Source organism: Camellia sinensis, chromosome 9, assembly GCF_055761805.1.
Source record: "Camellia sinensis isolate YWXY chromosome 9, ASM5576180v1, whole genome shotgun sequence".
NCBI classification, from domain to species: domain Eukaryota; kingdom Viridiplantae; phylum Streptophyta; class Magnoliopsida; order Ericales; family Theaceae; genus Camellia; species Camellia sinensis.
The window spans coordinates 174,970,162-174,993,517 of NC_138969.1; the positions used below are offsets into that span (position 1 = coordinate 174,970,162).

Below are 23,356 nucleotides of genomic sequence, written 5' to 3' on the forward strand. Positions count from 1 at the left end.
TTCTTTTATACTGCTTGAATCATAATAGCAGTAAATTTCTCAAATAGCAACACTAAGTCAAAATTCAAGACATAGAGATGAAACTGAACTTATTTTATTTTATTTTTTGAGAAATCTTTTTCATTTAAAATCGAAACAAACAAAGTATATAAATATAGCGAAATAAAATTTTAATCAATAATTTATGCTCACTACATTAATGGTAAGAGTAATCAATAATTGACAATTAGTCAAGATAAACACATGTTTAAACAATCACAAATAGTATTACCATGACCTACCTTTGGGATAATCTAATGGCATACTATTTAACAATTATGGTGATTCTCTTTCGCCAATAGGACTAGTTGATAAAATATTCATAATTAAGTAGGTTTGTTACCTTTGGGTATTCATTCCAATATCAATTATGAATACCCATCAACTATCCTCTTCCAATTCAACAATTACTTAAAAGTGGTGCACCTTTGGGCCAACCTAATATCTTTGTAATTAAAGAGTTACTATTTGCAAAGTCATTATTTTTTAATACTTGGGAAGGCTATTAAATTTCAATTATTTGATTTGACATATATGTGTCATTCTGATTGGGTCACTTTGGCAACTACCAATCATATCATAATTTAGATTTCAAATCAAAATAAAACTTTGCAAAGACATTATTGAATAAATAATAATTTATTCACAATTATTCATCATCATAATTATAATGCATATTACAAAATCATAAAAATAATATTAAGACAATAAATATTAACACAATTCATATTCTATGTCACATAAAAATATATACTTTTGTACCTCATCAAACCACCTATAAAAATAAAGCTTATACATAATGGTGCTAATAAGATCATACTGAAATAATTTTTTAGTGGTTACAGTTAGATCCATAAATAGCAATATGCTTTGTACTATAAAGATCACAATAACACTTTAATGTGTCTCACGGTAAAATTTGATAATATAAAATTCAGCAAAACATGAATAATAATGATTCATTATGTAATACGAATATCTTTAGGCATTACTAAATCAAACAATATAATGGTCATTATCCACTAAACCTTTCCTCATAACAAAAGATAATTAAATCATTCATAGTATTCAATTATCAAAATATTAAAACATTCGGTTTATCATTAAAAAGTTAGCACTCATTAAATAAATATTATTTATACAATATGCGATCCAATCTAAAGTAGGAACATAAGAGTTGCATATTAAATTTCGTTCCATGTTTAGTAAATTGAAATTTTTTGATCGAGGCAATCATAATTGTAATCAAAATTAATTGATATTTATTTAATCAGAAAATCATAATGTTCTGAAACATGAGCTATGATACCACATGTAAATAATTTTATTGTGTTATGCATATAACAACCTTCTTAATCCAAAATCGTGAACTATCATAATTTTCACAAATAATAACATAATGCGGAAAATAAATAACATACCCAAATCAGTTATGCGAAACCTTTGAGTGATCCAAAATTGATTGAACATAAATCTAATTTGATGGGTAGTCTAAATACATTGAATTCAGAATTAATTTGATGGGTAGTTTGAATGTCCTTTTATAAGTAGGGAGATGACCAGTTTCCTTATTCAACAATGATTTCACTTTCCCATCAAAGTAGGATATTTAGAAAACACTCTTCTTTATTTACCAATTAATTGTAGCAAAATATGGAATCATAATCCTACTAAATCTCTTATTTATATTATCATATCATGTGGGTCAGTATAATGACTAAATAACTAATTTAGTCTTACATCTGAATCTAGCACAATCACAAAAAAGAAGTGATCTAGTCGATCCATCACAATCGAAAAACAAAGCTTGGTTTGGTTTTGTTTAATAATGGAGGTTTTTTTTTTCTGGTAGGGGGTGAGTTTACCTCAACTGGTTGAAGGACCTGGAGGTGGAGGAATGACTGCTGAAGGCGGTGGCGGCAAAGGCAACAGTGCAGTGGCAGTGATGTTGTAAAAAGGGTAGAACTCATACCTAACATTACAACTCGGAAACACAACTTTGGCTCCCAGATTTCCATCACAGCAGCTCGGAAAATTCGAGATACCATCACGAAGACATTTATTGCAATCGAAAACATTCAAGTCCGGTGTGCCCTGAGCTAATCCATACAAGGTTTGAAGAGATGAGAAATTAGCTTCACTTGTCACGAACTTCGTAGTCGATCCACCATTCGAAGCTCGTGTGGCTGCAGCATCCATTACGCCTCCCAACACTCCTCTTAAACTAGTTATGTTTGTTACGTTCTGTGTATTCCTCAAAACTTCTATATGTGACTGATCGGGAATAGAGAAGATACTCTTATTTGAGTATTGTAACATGCACTCATTGTACCAAATTGTGACAACCTTCGACTTGGGACAACGTTGGACTACTTCTTTAGTAGCAGTGGTTACGTAGTCTTGGCAGACATCGGTGAAAACATCACTGCGGCAGAGGAAGAGGCCGTAGGCTATGTCAGGGGGGGTTGAGGCCCGCGGTGCAGTTGGAGAAGCCATTGATGGAGGTGGAATTGGAGGAGAGGGAAGAGAAGAGGGTGTTGAGGTTGGTTTGGTATATGTTGTTTGGAGAGCATCTCCAATGCACTAGGCATATCATTCTTGTTAGTTAAAATGCCTAGTGTGATTCACTTTTTTCAATTCCAACGCACTAGGCATATGATTAGGCATTTTGGCTCAACTCATATTCACTAGCTACATGTAGCTAGCCTTCAGCGCTAGGCAAAATGTATTCAATCATTAGGATCATTTCCCTCCATCTTTGTTGTTGACGTGGCATTCTATAAAATTAATAGTATTTGGATTAATAGCTAAAATAAAGCGCATGGTTGGAGTAAAAACATAAAACAGTTGATAGGCAAAATAAAATATATACTTTATAGTAATATTTAGATAGGTAAAATGCCTACTACCGTTGGAGATGCTCTAAGTTGTTGTGTTCAGGCACTGAATGAAAAGGTAAGTTGGGGTTGATTTAGTTCTGAGGCTGAGCAAGCAAATGATGGAGAGAAACAAGAGGACTACGGAGATTTTAAAGGATTTGATCATGGTTGCAAAACTTCTTATTTTTAGATACCCTTTGGATGGTTCACATTAGGCATTTTGACTAACAAGCATTATATGCCTAGTGCGTTGGAGATGCTCTTAACCCTCTTTCCCTATCATTTTTAATGGGTAAATTACAATTACACCCTCTGTAGTCTATTTAAAGTACGATTTGTCACTTGTAATTTTAAAAATTACATTCAAACCCTTGAAATTTTAAATATCATATAGTCAATGTCCCCGTTCCTTAATAAATCATAAAAGACAGGTAATAGTTTTTAATAATATTAGAAATTTATTTCAATTAATAATTTAGATAATTTTATCATTGTATGGAAAAGCAATTACAAATTTCATTTTTTTAATTAATTCTGATAAATAAAAATTCTGATGAAAGGGTATCTATAATTTTTTAAACCATAAAGGACAATTTGTATTTTTAAGTAAATTTTAAGGGTTATATTTCTAATTCACACTTTTTAATCTATATGCGATTTATTAATTTCCAAAGTAAAAAGTTGGATAAAAAATTTTAACTCTTATAATTTGAATTAAAATTTTCTTTAATTTCTATTATTTTAAATTAAATAATTTAATTTTTACTTATTAATTTCAATTTGTTCTTTCTATTCAAATTTGAGGTTAAAGTTAATAATTTTGAAATAATTGTCACTTTCCTAAAAGTGTATGTAAAAAAAATTAATTAACTGAAATTTGGATGGAGTGATCAAATATGGACTGTAACGCCCCAAAATTATACAATAAATCCAACACGTAAGCGGGAGAGTAATAGAAATAAAATACTTTCATTCATCAGAATTTGTTTACAAAAGTTAATACATGCGATATACATTCACAAATGTTCATCCTGAATCTGCTGCAAGTGTTACAATGATAAGAGAATTGAAATTAAATAAATAGTCATATGCCCTATAGGCTTACATCTTTCCAAGTCATTACTTGGTTACACAAAAATGACTCTAGCTCATTACAATGTCCTTGGCTATATAAAAACATAATGAAATAAAGAAGCTCTTACTTTCAAAAGTCTCTCCAAGCTATTGTCTTGGCGAAAGCATATCACCAACACCTGAAAATGGTTTTTCACAAATAGGATGAGTCAAAGTCCAGTAGAAACAATATAACACAATATATGAGATTTAACAAAGATATATGTACAATGTACATATACAATGCCTATGCCAAAACATCCATATTATGAACGATCATAAAGTACCAAAATTCATATTTCAATTCATTTTCTTTTATTTCATTTCCAGTTGATTCGTATCATCTCAATTCATGAGTCAATTTCATCATCTTTCAACAGCCCAACCGAGACTACAACTCAGTGGTTCTCCAATCAATACACCTAACACAATATACACTTCAAATTGCCATTTTACGAAAATTTCGTCCGCGGGAATTGACACCCATGTATATACAAGATTTCGGGACTTTCACCATGGACACTCCGGCCGACTTAATTTTAATAGAATCTATCCCCTATCTCCTCCCAAACAATGAAGTATATCTCATTTCTCTTCCCAAACATCATACATATACAATGTATTTAAAACACAGTCATATTCAATGACAACCAACAAGAGATTAGTTTCAATTTACCTAATTTTCATGAAATTTCAACAACAATTATAACTATCCTCCACCGATAGCCCAATACGGTTATTTCTAAACAAATATTCAATCTCAAGACAGATAATTTATTCAAATTTCCATAAGTATGAGATAATACCTATCCAAATCCATCATTTATATCAATATTCATCCAATTACATATTTATAACACCAATTTCATTTATTTGTACAAAATAAATATTTAAACCATTTAGGACAAACTCCATTTTCTCAAATATCAACCCAAAGGCCAAAATCAACTATTGTGACATATTATAACCCCCTTTTCAAACCCCATGACCATTTATATTTCATTTTCTCAAAACCCCTCTTTTGATTGTACATCCAAACCCTAGGTTTGTTCATAACTTCCCCAAATCCCACCATTGTTACACAACAACAAATAACTAGGTTAAAAACCATATGAAGGTGTAGAGAATCCCTACCTCAAGCTTAGAAGACCAAAGCAACCAAGGAGAAACCCCAAAAACACCGAAACCAACTTCTGCTCAGATCAAAACAGAGCTCTGAGGCGCTCTACTTTTTTCTCAAAGGCACTAGGGTGAGGATCCCAATGGATCTAGGTGAAATAGTAGAGAGAAGATGAGTTTTAGAGAGAGAAACTCAAAATCTAGGTTTTTGGAAAGTTTTAGAGAGAGAGAGGAACGAAAAAGTGAACTAAAAAGTTGTCCTCACGGACTGATATACACGCAGTCCGCTCGGGCATGAAAAGTGACGCTCGAGCGTTAGACACATTGTTCCGCTCAAGGGCAATAAGCGACGCTCGAGCGTAGAATACACACTTCCAAAAGTTTTGCAAATGAAAGACATTGCTCGAGCTCAAAAATAGCCGCTCGAGCGTAGAATACACTCGTCGTATTTTGCTGGTCTGCAAAAATGCTGAGAGTTTGCAAAGCCCGCTCAAGTGTAAGAATGGCCGCTCGAGCGAAAGAGCAAAAATCTGGGCAACAAAGGTTTGAAAACCAAGCAACCAACTTGTTCCAAACAAGACCAATACAACCCACTAACCAAATTTAAGGGAGAATAAGAGGAAAATGACAATGAACAATATTTAGAAACCAAAAGCTCGAGTCCGGAATACAACAATAGTCGGGTCAAAACCAAAATCGCTATAACCTCCCCCCTTAAGGAATTTCGTCCCCGAAATTACAAATCACGTTTCAAAACCATGTTTTAAACAAATTTTCACAATGATTACAAATCCATTTTCAGCACAATGACCCATGCACTGGTCATTCAATCCCATCGCATGATGAACAAGTCTTAATATACATCGCAACATACCTTTCCAATATACATTTCCCGTAGTTGTAACCAATTTCAATATATATTCCATACATCCAAAACATATTCAATGTTCATGATAAATACACATTTCCAAAACTTAAACAACATATACAATGTTCATTTTAAGCCTGCGTCTCCAAAACATATTCAACATATACAATGTTCTCATATTTAAACATATAGAATGCTTTTACATTTCATGAACATAACCAAATTCTCATTATATGTTCAAACACCAGCAAATAAGTTTGAATATTTCTCTCAGACTTCCAATTCATGCCCCCAAGTTTCTTCCTTAACCTCGTGATGTTTCCACAATACCTTAACCAAGGGAATCGTCTTGCCTCGCAAGACTTGGTCCCGAGTATACAAGACTCTCCCCGGTCTCTCCTCATACGAGGCATCCTCATCTACCTCTAAGTCGGTTCAATCCAACAGGTGCGATGGATCCAGCTCGTACTTCCGAAGCATACTAATATGAAACACATCATGAATCCAGGAAAGCTGTGGCGGTAATGCCAAATGGTAAGCTATCTCCCTGATCCGGTCAAGGATCTCAAAAGGTCCAATAAATCGAGGAGACAACTTCCCACTCTTTCCAAATCTCATCAAACCCCTCCTAGGTGATATTTTCAAGAACACATGGTCTCTCACCTCAAAAGATAAAGGTCTCCTCCTACGGTCGGCGTAACTTTTCTGGCGACTTTGTGTCGTAACCAACCATTTACGGATAAGTGCTACTTTCTCTGTCATTTCCCACACTAACTCTAGACCCAACAAAGGTGCATCACCCACCTCGGCCCAACACATTGGGGATCTACACGGTCGACCATACAAAGCCTCAAATGGTGCCATACCAATACTCGACTAGAAGCTATTGTTATAGGCAAACTCCACTAAGGGTAGGTGCCTCTCCCATGACCCCTTGAAGTCAAGGACATAACCTCGAAGCATATCCTCAAGGATCTGAATGGTATGCTTGGACTACCCGTCAGTCTGAGGATGGTATGTAGTGCTAAAGGTCAATCTAGTGCCCAAGGCACTCTGCAAGCTCTACTACAACCAAGCTGTGAAACGCGGATCTCTATCCAAAATAATCGTCACAGGGACCCCGTGTAACCTCACGATGTCCCTAGTGTACAGGTCGGCAAGGTAGTCCACTGAATCACTCACGTGCATGGGTATGAAGTGCGTAGACTTGGTTAACCAGTCAACTACTACCCAAATAGCATCACTACCCCGTTAAGTCCTCGGAAGGCCCATAAAAAAATCCATCGTAACATGCTTCCACTTCTATTCGGCTATAGGCAAGGGGTGCAACAAACCCGTCGGCCTCTAATGTTCAGCCTTCACTTGTTGACAAGTAAGACACTTCAACACAAACATGGCCACATCCTTCTTGATACCTCTCTACCAAAATTGGCGAATCAGGCCCTGATACATCTTTATGCCTCCCGGATGCACCACAAGGCATGAATGGTGAAACTCTCGAAGTACTTCCTCTTGGCAAGACTCTGGTACAAACAAACGATCACGATATCTCACAGTCAGGTCAAGATACACATTTAAGCCTCTTTCCACCTTCCAATTGGAGATCTTCTCCTGGAGGAATTCTACTTTAAGGTCACCCCACTGTGCTTCAATCACTCGGTTCACTAGTGTAGGTTGGACAACTACCATAAACAAAGCTACAGATTCAACGAACTCGCCAAAATGCAAATGAAACTCTCCAAGAGCACCCAACATTTCCCATTCTCGGATGGCAATACAAGCTATATTGCTAATTGATTTCCTACTCAAGTAGTCGACCACAACGTTGGCCTTCCCCGGGTGATAGTGTAACTCAAAATCAAATGAACTCCATCCACCTCCTCTACCTCAAATTCAAGTCCTTCTGTGTAAACAGATACTTTAGACTTTTGTGATCGGAAAACGCCTCAAATTTCTCACCATACAGATAGTGCCTCCAAATTGCTAATTGATTTCCTTCTCTGATGTGTTTTTAACTGCCGCGAGCCATAGGTAACCTTTCCTTCTTGCATCAAAACACAACCCAAACCTTCCTGTGAGGTATCACAATAAACAGAATAACTTAAACCCCTCTCTGGAATAATCAAGACTGGAGTAGTGGTAAGTCTAACTTTAATCTCTTGAAATGACTTCTCACAAGTCTCACTCCACACAAATTTGATTCCTCTTCTCGTCAATCTAATCAACGGTGAGGCTAGCCTGGAGAAATCTTTCACAAATCTATGGTAATACCCGGCCAACCCCAAGAAACTACGGATCTCAAAAGCATTCTTAGGTTGTTCCCAATCTTTTACCGCCTCTATCTTGGATAAATCTACAGTCACCCCTTCCCCAAATACCACATGGCCCAAGAACTTAACTTCCCTCAGCCAGAATTCACATGTCCCAAACTTAGCATACAGCTTGTAGGCTCTAAGCAACTCAAGTACTACTCGCAAGTGTTCCTCATGTTCTTCCTCAAAAGGTGAGTAAATCAAAATGTTGTCCACAAAAACGACCACAAAACAGTCTAGGAACTCCCTGAAGATTCAATTCATCAAATCCATAAATACAGCCGATCCATTGGTCATCCCAAAAGGCATTACTAGGAACTCGTAGTGGCCATACCACGTACGAAATGTCGTCTTCAGAATATCCTCCTCCCTTACCCTCAACGGCTGATAACCCAATCTCAGGTCTATCTTAGAAAAGCAACAAGACCCCTTTAACTGATCAAACAAATCATCTATACAAGGCATTGGGTACTTGTTCTTAACAGTTACCCTATTCAACTTCTAGTAATCTATAAAAGTCGCAAAGCACCATCTTTCTTTTTTTTAACAAAAAGGGCCGATGCTCCCCACGACAAAGTACTAAGGCGGATAAAACCCTTATCTAACAATTTTTGGAGTTGAATCTTCAACTCACTCAACTCAATAGGTGCAAACCTATATGGTGCCATAGAAATCTGTCACGACCCAAACCCACCCCTAAAAGTTTAGGTCATGACCAACCTGTACTCTAGCCTCAGAGACAAAATTTCAAAATATTCAAATCATATCGGGGCCTAAAGTGGAAGCAACACAAATAATAATGTCCATTGAGCTTGTACGTACACGATAATTGAAATAATTAAAACATTTAGACACATACATATATATCTCGCACACATATACATAAGACTCAATGAAATACAGAATTCCACAATACAAAGTTAAAGCCTTGACATAGAGGCATAACTCGGGTGGCTTCACAGAGAGGTGGACTTTGGTACAACTCTAATGTTGATCCTTCGATGGCTCACCTACATATATATATATATAAAGGAGAAGGGTGAGCTAACGCCCAGTGAGTGACAATAAAGTAAAGAAGTTAATGAATGATGTCCTTAACATTAGGAAAACATCTGTCACAATTCTGAAACATTTATCATATCAAAATCCATGCTTTTCAAATGGAATACATATCTGAAACCATTACAAACATTTTACATGGTGCGTAGTATACCCACTTATACAAAGGGTCAAATTCAAATTTCAAAATAGGACATCTATTCACTCATATAAATAGCACTTCGTAAACATGAGTCATATAGCGATGTAAAAACATTTGTATTCATATCATATTTTCTGAACGACCTCGGATCCAAACAATATCATATCATATCACTGTTCTGAATGACCTTAGGTCCAAAAGTATCATGTCGTATCATTGTATCTTATCATGGAGTAGATAGAACATCGACATGTCTCTACCTTTCCTTGGGCCTAATTCATGTATGTATGGACCCAATAGGTGACTCATACGGATTCTAGAGGTGACTCCCACTATAGCACTTAGTTTCGTACAGCACTTTGTTCCATACCAGCAATCAATAGGTCTTCAAGGCTGAATAATTCATATCATGTCACAGCATAAACAGAGCAGCCTTGGACCCACCATATCATATTACCAACAATTCACATTTCATATCTATATTCCATATCACAGTTCTTGTAACTCATTCATTCGCATAAAACATAATTCCAGAACATCACAACATTTATATATCAAAATAAATATAACTAAACATATCTTTACAATATTATTACTCACATTGATGGGCTTCTAGTAGTAGTTGGGTGATGTCCTTGTCTTGACCTACAATGATATTGTTTGGACCCGAGGTCTTTCAGAAAATATGATATGAATACGAATGTTTTTACATCGCTACATGACTCATGTTTACGAAGTGCTATTTTATATGAGTGAATAGATGTCCTATATTGGAATGTGATTTTCACCCTTTGTATAAGTGGGTGTACTACGCACCATGTAAAATGTTTGTAATGGTTTCAAATATGCATTCCATTTGAAAAGCATGGATTTTGATATGATAAATGTTTCAAAATTGTGACATATGTTTTCCTAATGTTAAGGACATCATTCATTAACCTTTTTACTTTATTATCACTCACTGGGATTTAGCTCACCCTTCTCCTTTATATATATATATATATATATATATATATATGTAGGTGAACCATCGAAGGATCAGCATTAGAGTTGTACCAAAGTCCACCTCTCTGTCAAGCCACCCGGGTTGCGCCACTGTGTCGAGGCTTTTACTTTATATTGTGGAATTCTGTATTTCATTGAGTCTTATGTATATATGTGAGATATATATATGTGTGTATGTGTGTGTGTGTGTGTGTGTGTGTGTGTGTGTGTGTCTAAATGTTTTAATTATTTCAATTATCGTGTACGCACAAGCTCAATGGACATTATTATTTGTGTTGCTTCCGCTTTAGGCCCCGATATGATTTGAATATTTTGAAATTTTGTCTCTGAGACCTGAGTGCGGGCTGGTCATGACCTAAACTTTTAGGCGCTGGTTTGGGTCGTAACAGTTGGTATCAGGGCACGAGTTAAGATCTCACATGTGTCCATTGAGCATTGTGAGAAGTTGAGCCTTAATCTTGAGGTTTTGTGTGGTTTGAACTCATAAAATTATATATGAAATGTAGATGTATGTGAATTTGAAAGAAGAAGTTGGGAAAATAATTGAAACTAGAGTTTTGATCTTTCAAGATTAGAATCCTTCATGTTTTGATGTTTTGATTTAGAAAATCATTATAATCTCATGTTTTTCATTGATACTACATGTTTTGGGAGTGATTTGGATTGAACACTAGGTGGAAAATTGAAAAATTCAGCTTAAACTAAACAGGTTTTCTCGGACAGATTTCCTCACCCAGCGTCGCACGTGAGACAGGGCTTCCCACATGTGCGGCAGTCCATTTCCAACACCCAAATTGATTCTGAAATAAAAGCACTTGCCCCCACACGTGCCCTAATTTTTCCGCACTTGTGGTTTTGGTCCCGCACGTGCGGAACCCCCCTGTTTCAGCCCAACTTCGAATAGGCATATCATCTTCATTCAGACTCCGTTTTAAGTGATTCTTGAGCCTAAGTTCAAGCCCCAGAAGTTTCCAACGGTGGTCTCACATCCAAATTTTAGGTAGAAAAATAGATATGCCCAAATTAGTGAAGGTTGTTCACTTTCTATCTACTCCTTTCATGTAATTTCTTCTCCTAACCTAGTTTCCTTCTGTTTCTTCCTATTTTCTTTGATATGAATTATGACCCATTGTAGACTAATGAGTTTAGAACCAACTGTAGACGCCCATTTTTGCCCGCCCTTAAGACTTGGATACCACTGATGGTTTACTTGGTGGTGAAAGTTGTGCAGTGCAAAGGTTCGATTTCTTCGGCAAGAGGAAAGTCAAATCCCAACCTTAAACCCCAGTTTTGGACCAAAATTATTTTGAATGGTTTTTAGGCCACCCTCTCTTTCAAAATATTTTGAAAAGAAGTTTCTACGATGTTTCGAGGCCCGCATTTTGTTAAATGTTGCGCTTTTTCGGTAAACTGAGCAAGGACAAAGTGGAAATGAATGGAAGAGAGGTGAACTCTTTGAAAAATATTTCAAAACACCTTGTTTAGGGGTTTGGATTTGAAGAAAATAGGAGAGAAGAGAAGAAAACCAGGTTTGGAAGAAGTTCGGCATGAATCCTGGTAGGATCAAAATTGAGCAGTCTTCACTCAAATGGGCATAACGTTTTGCACAGTTGGAATTTTGAAGTTAGGCTTCCACCATTGAAAATAAGACTTCCAGGGCTACAAGTTAGGCTCAAGAATGACATGAAAAGGAGTCCAGGTAAAGGAGATATGTCCAGTTGAAGTCGGGCCCAAAAAATAGATTTTTCTGTCCAACCAGAGGTGGAAGTTTATGACCATGAATGGGATTTTTTGGCCATGTGCCAGCCATGAATGGCCAATGCCGGCCCCTTTCCGTCCAAGGGAGTGTGCTGCCAGCCAACCATGGTAAAGTGCCGGTCAACAGTGGTACAGTGCCGGCCATAGATGGCAGAAAGCAGTTTTGGGTAGATATTTGTTGTGCAGCTGTTCCAGCTGTCTTTGGCTTGATATTTTCGACCAAAGCTTGATGCTTTGCTATATATGTGGGCCTTATATCTCATATTCAAGGGTTAGAACATTTTGAGAACAATTGAGGAAGAAGTTTGGGAGCTTCTCTCTCTAAATCCTCCCTCTAGATTTCACTCTCTCTAAAGGTTTTGTGCTTGAAGGCTTGCATACAATCATCTTCAACCTGTCAACCCTTAACAAGAGTGAATCATCCTTGGGCTGAGGCTGCTAAAAGGTTTTCTTGGAGCTCCTTAAGGTGGTTTTGACTTGGTTTTATGGCCTAAAGTGTGCTTGGCTTCAAGGGTAAGCACTTGTCCCTCTAAAGCTTTGTTTTGCATGCTTGTTTTACAGCCTTTGCAAACTATTTTTGGTTTGGTTTTGAACTGAAGAAAACTCTATTTTTCAGTCCTAAAAATGATGGTTTAGGCCTACTTTGTGTTAGGGGGTTGTCTCTCATTTTTGTTCCTTAGCTTGTATAGCTTTTGTGCCATCTTTCATCACCTTTCAAACCACTCCCTTTGGCCCTTTAACCACTGAATTCCAGAGGAATTTCAGTGGTGAGAAGGTGGTTTTGAGGTCCCAAATAGGAGGGGGTGGTCCCCTCTCCTTGTACCTTGTTTGCTTGTGTCGATGGCCTACCAAATGAGTTTTCACTTCTTTGTGGCTTTGTTCAAGCACTTTTTTTGTGAATTTTTGGACCTGCCATAACTCTATTTTTGGCTAGTTTGGTTACCTCTTGCATGCTTTTGGTACTTGTAGTGCAATCATGCTTGTTGGCCTAACATGCTTCATGCTTTAGTTCATCATTCTAGTATGTGTTAGCTTTGCTCCAGCACAGCTTTGCCACTGATTTAGCATGCTTAAACTCTGTTCCAAGTGGTCTTGGTCATGTATGGCTTGCCTTGTAGGGCTATAGTGTAATTAGCTTTGCTAGTCTTGTGTTTTGAGACCCCTAGCATGCTATAGTTGTGATGTTTACATGATATAACATCATTTGGTATGTGATTTTAGAGCTTATATCTTTGCCATACTTCCACACAAATCACTCTTTCAATGCTTTTGGGAGGTTAAGCATTATGCCTTGTTTGTGAGCTAATACATGAGCTTATTGCTCTTGCCATCTATGCTACAAGGCTAGCATGTTTTTGCTACTGTTTTCACCTACCATAGATGTATTTTGTATGGTTAGGGTCATTTGAGCATTGCTTAGTATGGTTGTAGTGTAAAGGGCCTTGACTAGCCTTGTGTTTGAGGTCCCTAGCATGCTTTGAATGTGATGATTGCATGCCATAGCATCATTTCTCACATGATTTCAGAGCATATGGCTTTGTTATACTCTTATGTTTACTACTCTTTCATTGAGTTTGAGGGTTGAGCATTTTGCCTTGCTTGCGAGCCAATGCATGAACATCATTCTCTTGTCTTTCATGCTAGCATTTCAGATCATTTTGGCCACTGTTTTGGCATGCATGAGTTCTATTTGGGGTTGGTTTAGTCCATTGAGCATTGTATTGCATGGTCCTAGTGTTGTGTCCTTCACTAATTTCAATGCTTAAGTCTCTTAACATGTTGTGCATGCATTGTTTGCATGTTAGAGTCTTGCATTTCATGCCAAGTTGAGTATGCCACATATTTGCATTGCATCGTGTTCAACCGGACGTTATGTTTAACACAAGGTGGATTGGTCCACTTCATACTCAAAGTGATGACAGTGAGCCAATCCCCTTTGTCTCCATTGCCTTTGATCACTCATGATAAGGCCGTGGTCTTAGTGTCTTGTTTGTTGTGCATTCATTGAATTTGTGCAAGTTGGATCCTTGGCCGTCATGCATTGAGATGCTTGATTGATGGTTTTGGATCAAATGGTCCCCCTCCATTGATGTTTTGAAGTGATATGGAGTGGCATAGTACACACATGTTCTTAGGGAGACCCTCACTTTCCTCTGTTTTGTGCTTTGTTGCAGTTTGGTGTCACAGCACACCAGTGGCCGACAGTGCCACATTCATGGCCTACAGCAGAGGCCCATCTTTGGCTGGCAGGTGGCTGGCAGTAGCTCCTCATGGCCGGCAGGCCACTGGTGCACTTGGTAATTTTCAGTAGCAAACTCTCAAAGACACCCTGCAAGCAGAGCCTTTAAAGAGCAAACCGAAGAGCTTTTCGGGACGAGAAACCGAATGTGTGCATGCATGTTCAACCTCTTCAAATAGAGCTAAAGCAATATAATGTAGTGCTTTACTTGTTAGTTAGCATTGCAATTTGTAATTTAATTAATTTGTTAATTAATTAAGTGTTGTAATAATTAAGTAGCTTAGTTTAGCTATTTCTTTATTGGTTTGTAATAATTAGTCTAATTAGCTTAATTAGATTAGTTGATTAGCTTAGCTTAGATTAGCTTAGCTTGTTCATTCGGACCCTCAGTCGAGAAGGCAAATGTTGTAATAAGAGTGCGTGAGTGTGTGAATGTCTTTCAACCCCACGTCTTTCTCCTTTTTTCTTATCAGCTTTTGATGGTTAGTTTAGGGCATATTTCGATTAGCATACCTTATGCTTGCATGTTTGCATCATTCATTTGTCTTGCATGTACCGGACTCGGCGCATCATTCAAACCACATTGTATTTTAATACCTATTTGAATACATGTATCGAATTGTAGCAATCATATGCCATATTAGATAGCAGAGCCTATTTAGTTACATTTTGCATGAGTTGCATTAGGCATTGTTGACATAGTTAGGATCATGCATATTTCTAACTAGCTTTTGTTTTGGCTCGGAGTACACTGTAAGTGTTTATGCTTTAGCATCTTACATGTGTGTGAATGCTACCATGTATAGCATGCTTGCCATAAGGCTATTTGCTTAAATGTTTAACTACATGAATGCCTGTGGATGAAGGCTTCATTGCTTGAATTGGAACAATTCATTGAAATGTGAGTATTAAGCCCACTTGAAGTGGCAAATCATGTTGTTTTAAGCCCACTTGATGGTGGCAAATCCGCGCTTTAACCTACTTGCGAGTTGCACTTTCAAACCATCTTTCAAAAAACAAACATGAGATGTTTTGTTCCAAATTGAGCGATTGAGTCTATACTTATATGTTGTGCGCATCACATAGTAAGGTTAGCTAATAAACCAGAATAAGAACGCATGTGTTTTCAAAAACAACATATCATGTTAGTAGAGGCCGATCTTTGATCGGGCAAGCAGGGGTGCTCATTTCAGGACCTTCCCCTCTCGTACCCAAGTTCCCGAGCCGAGGCAAGTTTGGTAATGACGGACACATGGTCTTTGGCACGAGTCAAGGTTTCCTAAATTTTCCCAAAATAAAATATTTAGGTGGCGACTCTGAAATCTGGCAAAGCAGTCCATGTTTAGCGCTTTTTTATAAAAATTGATTTTCCAAAATGATTTTCCGGATTTCGACTCTTTGGTGATTTATCAATCTTACATTGCACTTTGTGAGATTAGATTTAGAACCGTAACAGGAGTCCGAACTGTAGTAGCTAAGAACCCAATTCATGCCCTCTCTAGAAGGGGGGGCCGCGCAGAGAGAGTTTCGCGCGGAGAGAACTTGACTCAGACTCATGATATGTCATTTTGTTTACACTTATGTGTCTCTTTGCATTGCATTTGCATTGGTGCGCTTAGGACACCGTGTTTTCCATCTACTATTCCTGAACGGTTTGCCGAAGGCTTTCTTGGAAAAGTGTACCATAAGGCTAACCGGTTACGGGCTCTGCCACGATGGGAGCACAAACCTCGATTTTTACCGAGGCATCCTTTTTGACCATTCGACCTAGTTGCATATCAGAAGCCTTAAAGACTGTTCCAAACTAGGACAGGTTGCTTACCCGAATGTAGGTTGTTTGAAACAGCTGCGTGCGTAGTGAGACCCTAGTTCTTGACAAAATAGGACAGGGAAACCCTACCCCACCGTAGGGGTGTTTTAGCTCTCACTTGCTTGATATGTGATGTTAGGGTGTGTCTCTACAGGTTGTATGTATCAGTTGCAAGTCTGAGTATCGGCTTGAAGGTATCAGTTTACAGGCAGAATTTTGGGCAGAATTCAGTAGAGAGTACAGTCATTCAGCTATGCTCATATTTGTTCCAGTGAAATTAGGCTGAGATACTGTCTGTTTTCTCTTTTGCAAGGTAGTCCTGGAGCCATAGCTTCAGAAGGCTCCAATATCTCCCGAGTACACTGGACTTGTATTGATGGACTTTGTCAGGTCAGAGATTCCATTCAAGGATAACCAGTGTTTCCTTCGCTGAGGCAAGGCAAAGAAAGGCCAGTCAGGGCCTACCGATTCAACTGATCCGACAGTCACCAGTCACATCACCTCTATTCAAACTCAACAGACCCGTGATGGCACAGAGTCAAGAATAAGTTGTGGCCATGATAGCGACATTAACTCAGGGAACTGCCATGCAGGATAAGACCAATGCTGAAATGCAACGCCCATCTGGGGCACCTACCGCATATCCAGTCTTGGGACCCCAGCCGAACTTTGACCCACTTCCGCCAAATGAAGATTTACAAGGTCCGAATCCCCAAGAAGGGTTGGCTCAAGCTCGAGTTTTCACACCTCAGGTGCAGCCAAATGAGAGGCTTTATCCCCGTGATATTAATGAGCTCGATCCAACCTCAGTGAAAATTGCTAACCTTGAGAAGCAATTCAAAAAGGCACAGGGCCTTAACTCCATTCTCGACATTGAGGATGGTTACACCGAGGTTGCCGTACGGCTCCTAGACAGATTCAAAATGCCACATATTGACCGTTTCAACGGGTCTGGAGATCCTATGGTACATATCCGGCTCTTCTTGGACGTCTTGAAAACGATGGGTCTGACTAAGCCACAGAAACGCTCTCTGAACGGAAGAACCCTATCGGGTGTAGCAGCCACTTGGTATGCCAAGTTAGAGGATGTAGTGAAGCAAAACTGGGAAGAGTTGGCTGAGGCCTTTGTTGATCAGTACTTGTCACGCCCCTAAACTCGCCCCTAAAAGTTTGGGCATGACCTATTCAGAAACGGACATTTAACCTGATATATATAACATACGGGGCCTGAACGAAAGTATTAAATATCATAAAATAATATAAAACAATCCCCATTGAGCTACCACTACTATGCCAGGATCACAAACGTCATAACAGGTAAATAATATACAGAAACATGCACCTGAGTATTGGCTATATACATACACATATACAAACCCAGCCCTGTGATTGGGCGTATAACAAAAACATTGGGGTTAAGAAGTTATATACATTCAACCTTAGATAGAAAATTAAAGTACAAGCCAACATCTTAACAAAACTTCACAAAAATAAGCGGCTTCATCTAGTGCCTGGACATACAAAGGTTGACAAAAGAGAACGGGCGTCATGGGTTAGGACTGACCTCCCGGTTGGTTACCTACAGAAGCAGACATAACAGAGAGTGAGCCAGGCTCAGTGAATAATAATACTTAATAATTTGATGCTCAACTTAAAACATAATACATATCAATGCGTGTATAAATGCCGAGATCATGTGGTTAATCTGATTCTGTACATTCTGGCCTTAGGCCCAGCTTTTAAACATAATGGCTTTAACCCTTTGAACGGAGTGGCATTAAGCCCTTAAACAGATTGGCATTAAGCCCTTAAGGAGATTGGCATTGAGCCCTTGAACAGAATGGCATTAAGCCCTTTTCATCCATGTGTGAACTCAAGAGGTGTCTCGCACGGATTCTAGAGGTGGCTCCTATTGTAGCACTTAGTTCCGTATAGCACTTTGTTTCATATCAGAAAATACAGATTGGCCATAGGACCAAATATCATCAGAGTAGGCTAGTCTCAGAGTCCTACAGAATTCCAGAGTCATATGAAAGTATTCACGTTCTTTCCATCATTTGTTTACATTCCTTGAATCATCCACATAGTTAAAAAATTAACATGCGATAACGGAATGCTAATGGCAATCATTAGCTGTAAGTAAAGCGTACTATAGTAGTACTACTACTCACAGTGTTGTGACGACGTGCTAGTTCCTCCCGAAGTGTGTCCTGCACACATTCATAACTTGCAAATTAGTTCATTTCTCTTTGTTGAACTATTTCCTACGTCATTTCAATTTAAATGAATTTTACAAACATTAGTAGGCATAAAATACAAATTCTAAAAATATCTAAGGGTCAAGCACGCAAAACAGAGCAAACCGTTTTTTCAGTATGGGCCGAGCGTGCGGTTGTGAGCCCCGCACATGCGGCAAGGGTCCCCGCACGTGCGGCGGTGATGCCCCGCGCGTGCTTTTTAAGCAATAGCCTCAGCACAAAATTGCACCATTTCCCGCACGTGCGGCCGTGACTCCGGCACGTGCGGCGATTCTGCAAAATTCTGCCCGAAATTTCACACAAACCCTCACTTGGTATACTCATGGTAAGGTTCAAATTAAGCAAATTTAGTGTGTTATAATGGTTCAATATAAACATAACATGCATCAAAAATGTAATCAAGATCACCATCTCTAATTACACATGCACAACTCATTCCTTTCATAATCAAATCATACTTGATCTCAATTACTCACTTAGGCATATAGATCATCATCTAGGTGTGTGAATAACCCTACACAACAAATAAAATCAAGAGGGAAGGAACAATATCACACGTTTGGGTCTACCAATACAACCACAACCACAATTAGACAAGAACATACATACACACTCTTGATTTCCATTATAACCTCAACTTGAATATTGTAGAGATCTCTTCAATCAATTGCCAAGAGGCTTAGCAAAATAAAGAACACATACCTTGAGCTTAAAATCTCAATAGATCCTCTTAATTCACCCAATCTTCTACTCTTGCCAGGTTTTCCCTTCTACCTCTCTAACTCTCCTCTTCCAATTTCCGTTCAAGAGATACTTAGGTTATTTCCATGTCCATGATCGAAGAGGCTTATATATACATAATATAAAAGAAAACAAAGTTGAATAGGACAAAAATCAATCGTTTATTCATCCTAAATTGAAATTTCACAGCAATGCTTATTATTACTTAAAAATTACGTTGATTTCAAATATAAAATCAATTTCGGATTATCAAGCCTCTAGGACCCTTAATTTCTTATTCAAACACTCTAATTGTGACAGATACTTTCCTTACCAAACAGATATAGGTCTTAACCCATAAGATCCATATACTTAAACTTAATTTCTCATGAAATTTCACATTAAGCATTTAAATGCACAGAGTAAGGGACTAAAATATGCCAGAAACACATACGAGGGTCGGGTTATTACAGTACTCTTACAATACCCAAGTTGAAATGACCACCCAAGAGCTTGAAGCAACCCACCAGAATCCTACACAGCCTTTTGTGGAATTTGTTGCAAGGTGGAGAGCAAAGGCAGCACAGATGACAGTTCGACCTTCTGAGAAGGACCAAGTGCAGATAATAGTGCATAACCTTGAGCATGATATGTTACAAAAGTTGATAGTCATTCCACTATCCACTTTCAAGAGCTTGCATGAACTGGGGGTTCAAATCGAGAATGCGTTCAACAGTGGGATCATTCCCAGAACAAGTGAACCAACAAGGAGGGTGTTTTCTGGGAGTACCAATGTTGATAGTAGCACTATTCCCAAACCCACCAAAATCGATACAGTCGCCACAGCCGGCCCTTTTGCTAAGCCAAGCCTACAAACAGCCAGCCCAGCCTGAGCTTAGGGCAGAACTTTCATTCCCCTCTATATGAGCCTAACCAGCACATTAAAAGTCCTAATAGAAAGAGGGTATCTCAAACCCCTTGATCCTCAACCTCTGCCTGACCCACTCCCTGCCAGGCATAACCCCTCCAAATACTGTGTGTACCATCAACAGCGTGGTCATGGCACCGATCGTTGCTACCGCCTCCGTCATAAGGTCCAGAATCTCATGAACAACCGGATGATAGCTCCACCTCAGGACCCCAATGACCAAGTAGCTCATCCACAGCTCAATTTAATCCATACAACACCATCCAGCTACAACCCCAGCATATACATCACCCCAGCCCATTTACCCAAGCCTGAGGTGTTCATTCTGGACAGCATGGACTTATGCATGATGAATGCACTCGAACCGCAATCATCTCAAACCCATGAACCCACCATTTCTAAGCTGATGAAAATGATTGAAGATCTTCAAAGAACAGTGGTAGATCTGGCCTTTGGGATATTGGCTCCATCATCGCCCACATCACATGCCAGAAATTTCATGCCAAAAGGCTTCCCAATCTTGGGACGGGCTACATTGGAAGAAGGCCAATCCCCTTGCAAAGTGGAGGCAAGTGGTAAGAATAAGGCCGGGGTAGGCATCGGTCCCTATGAACATCTTCAATGGGCTGTCGAGGCATTGAAGGCCGAAGGACTGAACAAATAACAAGTGCTTACAGTGGTTACAAAAACTGTGGATGACACTTTTGCCACTCAAGTTGGGGGCAGTCTGAATCAAGGGACAAGCCAAGAAAAGGGATGTTGTACCAGAAACACCCCTTTCAGCTCCAAGCCTACTCTCGAAAGAGATTAGCAAACCCAGCCAGCACTTGTCAACCCCTTTGCGGGTGCATCCAACACTCTACAAACCTTGAAGTACCCACCCCGAGGCAAGAGGTTCTTCAGTCCCCTCTACATGACTTTGTCTAAAGCTCTCCAAATCCATATAGGACAAGGCCATCTCCAGCCCTTGGAGTCGCGGCCATTACCGAATAACCTCCCCCCCCCCTCACACGATGCGGCCATGTACTGTGCCTTCTATCAACAAACCGGCCATGACACTGACATGTGTTTTCGTCTTCGCCACGAAATACAAGATCTGATTGACAGGGTTATCATCGCACCAAGTCCTGCAAAGTCTATCGGTACTGGATCAGTGAACTTGGGGGATAATGTGATTATATGATCGGGGGATGAACCACCTGAGAATGGTGCTCAGTTTACTCCAGATATGGGGATGGCATGCACTGTTTTGAGAATGCTGTTTATTTTACTTCCTGACTTGGGTATTGAGTCAGTTCTATTGTGTTGTTTTGAGTCAGTCTTTTGTACTGAGTCAGTTGAGTCCGTCTTGTTATATCGAGTCAATCTTGTTGTGTTAGAGTCGGGTGATTTCGGGGGTGTTACCTCGGGCATCACTTGCTTGTTTTGTGTTTGTTTTTTGCACTTTTTCTTTTGAGTTTGTTTCTGCCATGGAGCCAGTTGTGCTAGTAGATTTGAATTCTGAATGAAACGGCAGAGATTTTCACCTACTTTTTTGTGCCTTTAAGTCATTGCATTGACCTAAGTTTTTCAAAACTTTTTGAACACTGTGATGAAAACAAAAAAGGAGGAATTCCTCTGGACTTGCAAAATTTGATCAAATTGAGAGAAAGAGAGGCATGCTAAGCCCTTAATGAATGAGATCATGCTTGTTAATATGAGTACTGAGAAGGATCCTGGCTTGATCTAGATTGGTTCTACACTGTCTTCATGAGCGATTAGTTACCTTTTTAAAAGATTTCAAAAAAATATTGTGTGGTCCTGCGAAAACCTGTGTGGAATCGCTCTTGAGATTGTGCAGCATAGGATCACTCTCAGCCTCAAGATTCAACCCTTTTTGCTTTCAAACCTTGAACTTGGATTCAGAATGTTCAAATGGTCAACCACAATGTGAGGCTTCTATAGCCAGATTTGAAGCAGCCCATGAACTAGGGGCAACAAGGTCGTATGACATCAAAAGAGGCCCGCTAGGCCAGATTTGAAGTAGCCCTCGAACTAGGGGCAAGAAAAGTCAGATCAAGAAGATTAGATGTCATCAAAGGAAGCTTGCAAAGCTAGATCAAAAGTAGCCCTTAAACTAGGGGCAAAAATGTCAGATGTGCTCAAAGATTCAAAAGATGAGTCATTCCGCCAACCAATGAAGACTGGTAAGAAAGCCAAATCCGAGAAACGAAAAGAAGAAAGTATTGCTAAAGGACAACCGAGTTCCTATCCACAACACTAGGGGCAACTTCAGCCCCTATTGGATGGACTTCTACATCTTCAGCAAACAGCAGCCATTCTCCTAGATTCAGATGGCTTCGAGATCTCAAAACCGATCAACATGGACAAAGTTGAACTCTTTTACCCTTGAGAGGCTCGCTAGGCCGAAAACCCGGAAGGGCGAACCAGGCAAAAGTTAGAGCAAGAAAAGAAAGAAAAGAAGAATAACAAAGAAAAAAAATGAAGAAAATGAAAAAATGAAAAGAAAAAGATAAGAAAAGAATGAAAAGAAATGAAAAGTAAAGAAAAACAGAGCTCGCAAAGTTGAAAACCCGGAAGGACGGCCTTGGCAAAAGTTAGAGCGTAAAAGGAGAGGTTAATACTTGAGTGTACCTTAACCCAAAACTATGTCAGGCCTGATTCCCATGTTTGGGATACGTAGGCAACTTCATCCTGAAGTTCGGCCCCAATCATTTTCAACCTGCTTGGGTCATCCTTTTTGATTGGTTTATCCTTGTTCAACTCAGCTATCTTGTCCATGTGAAGTGGCTCGTCTTCGTTCAAAATCGGATTGTCCTATTCCGTTAGAAGATTCAGCTGTAAGGCAAATTAAGCTCAGATCTGAGGTTGTGCATCTCAAGAGTAGATTCTATGTTGGTCAAGCAGTGGCCATTTCCAAAAACAAGTTTTGAGATTTTTTAATGAAGTTGACTAATTTTCTCGAACATTGCTCTATTTTTCCAAAACTGGACCATTTCTTGGACCCAAAAAAGGAAAATTTTCAGTGCTCATAACCTGACTTGCATGATTTCAAATCAGAAAATCGAACAAGTTTGTTAATCTAACTCTCATATTGATTAAAATTG

The 23,356-nt window shown here is 38.9% G+C and overlaps 1 pseudogene; it reads right to left on the reverse strand.

Moving 5' to 3' along the window:
- Positions 1 to 1,905: 1,905 nt before the first annotated feature.
- LOC145799935 (cysteine-rich receptor-like protein kinase 25 pseudogene) lies at positions 1,906 to 2,535 on the reverse strand (annotated as a pseudogene).
- Positions 2,536 to 23,356: the final 20,821 nt, after the last annotated feature.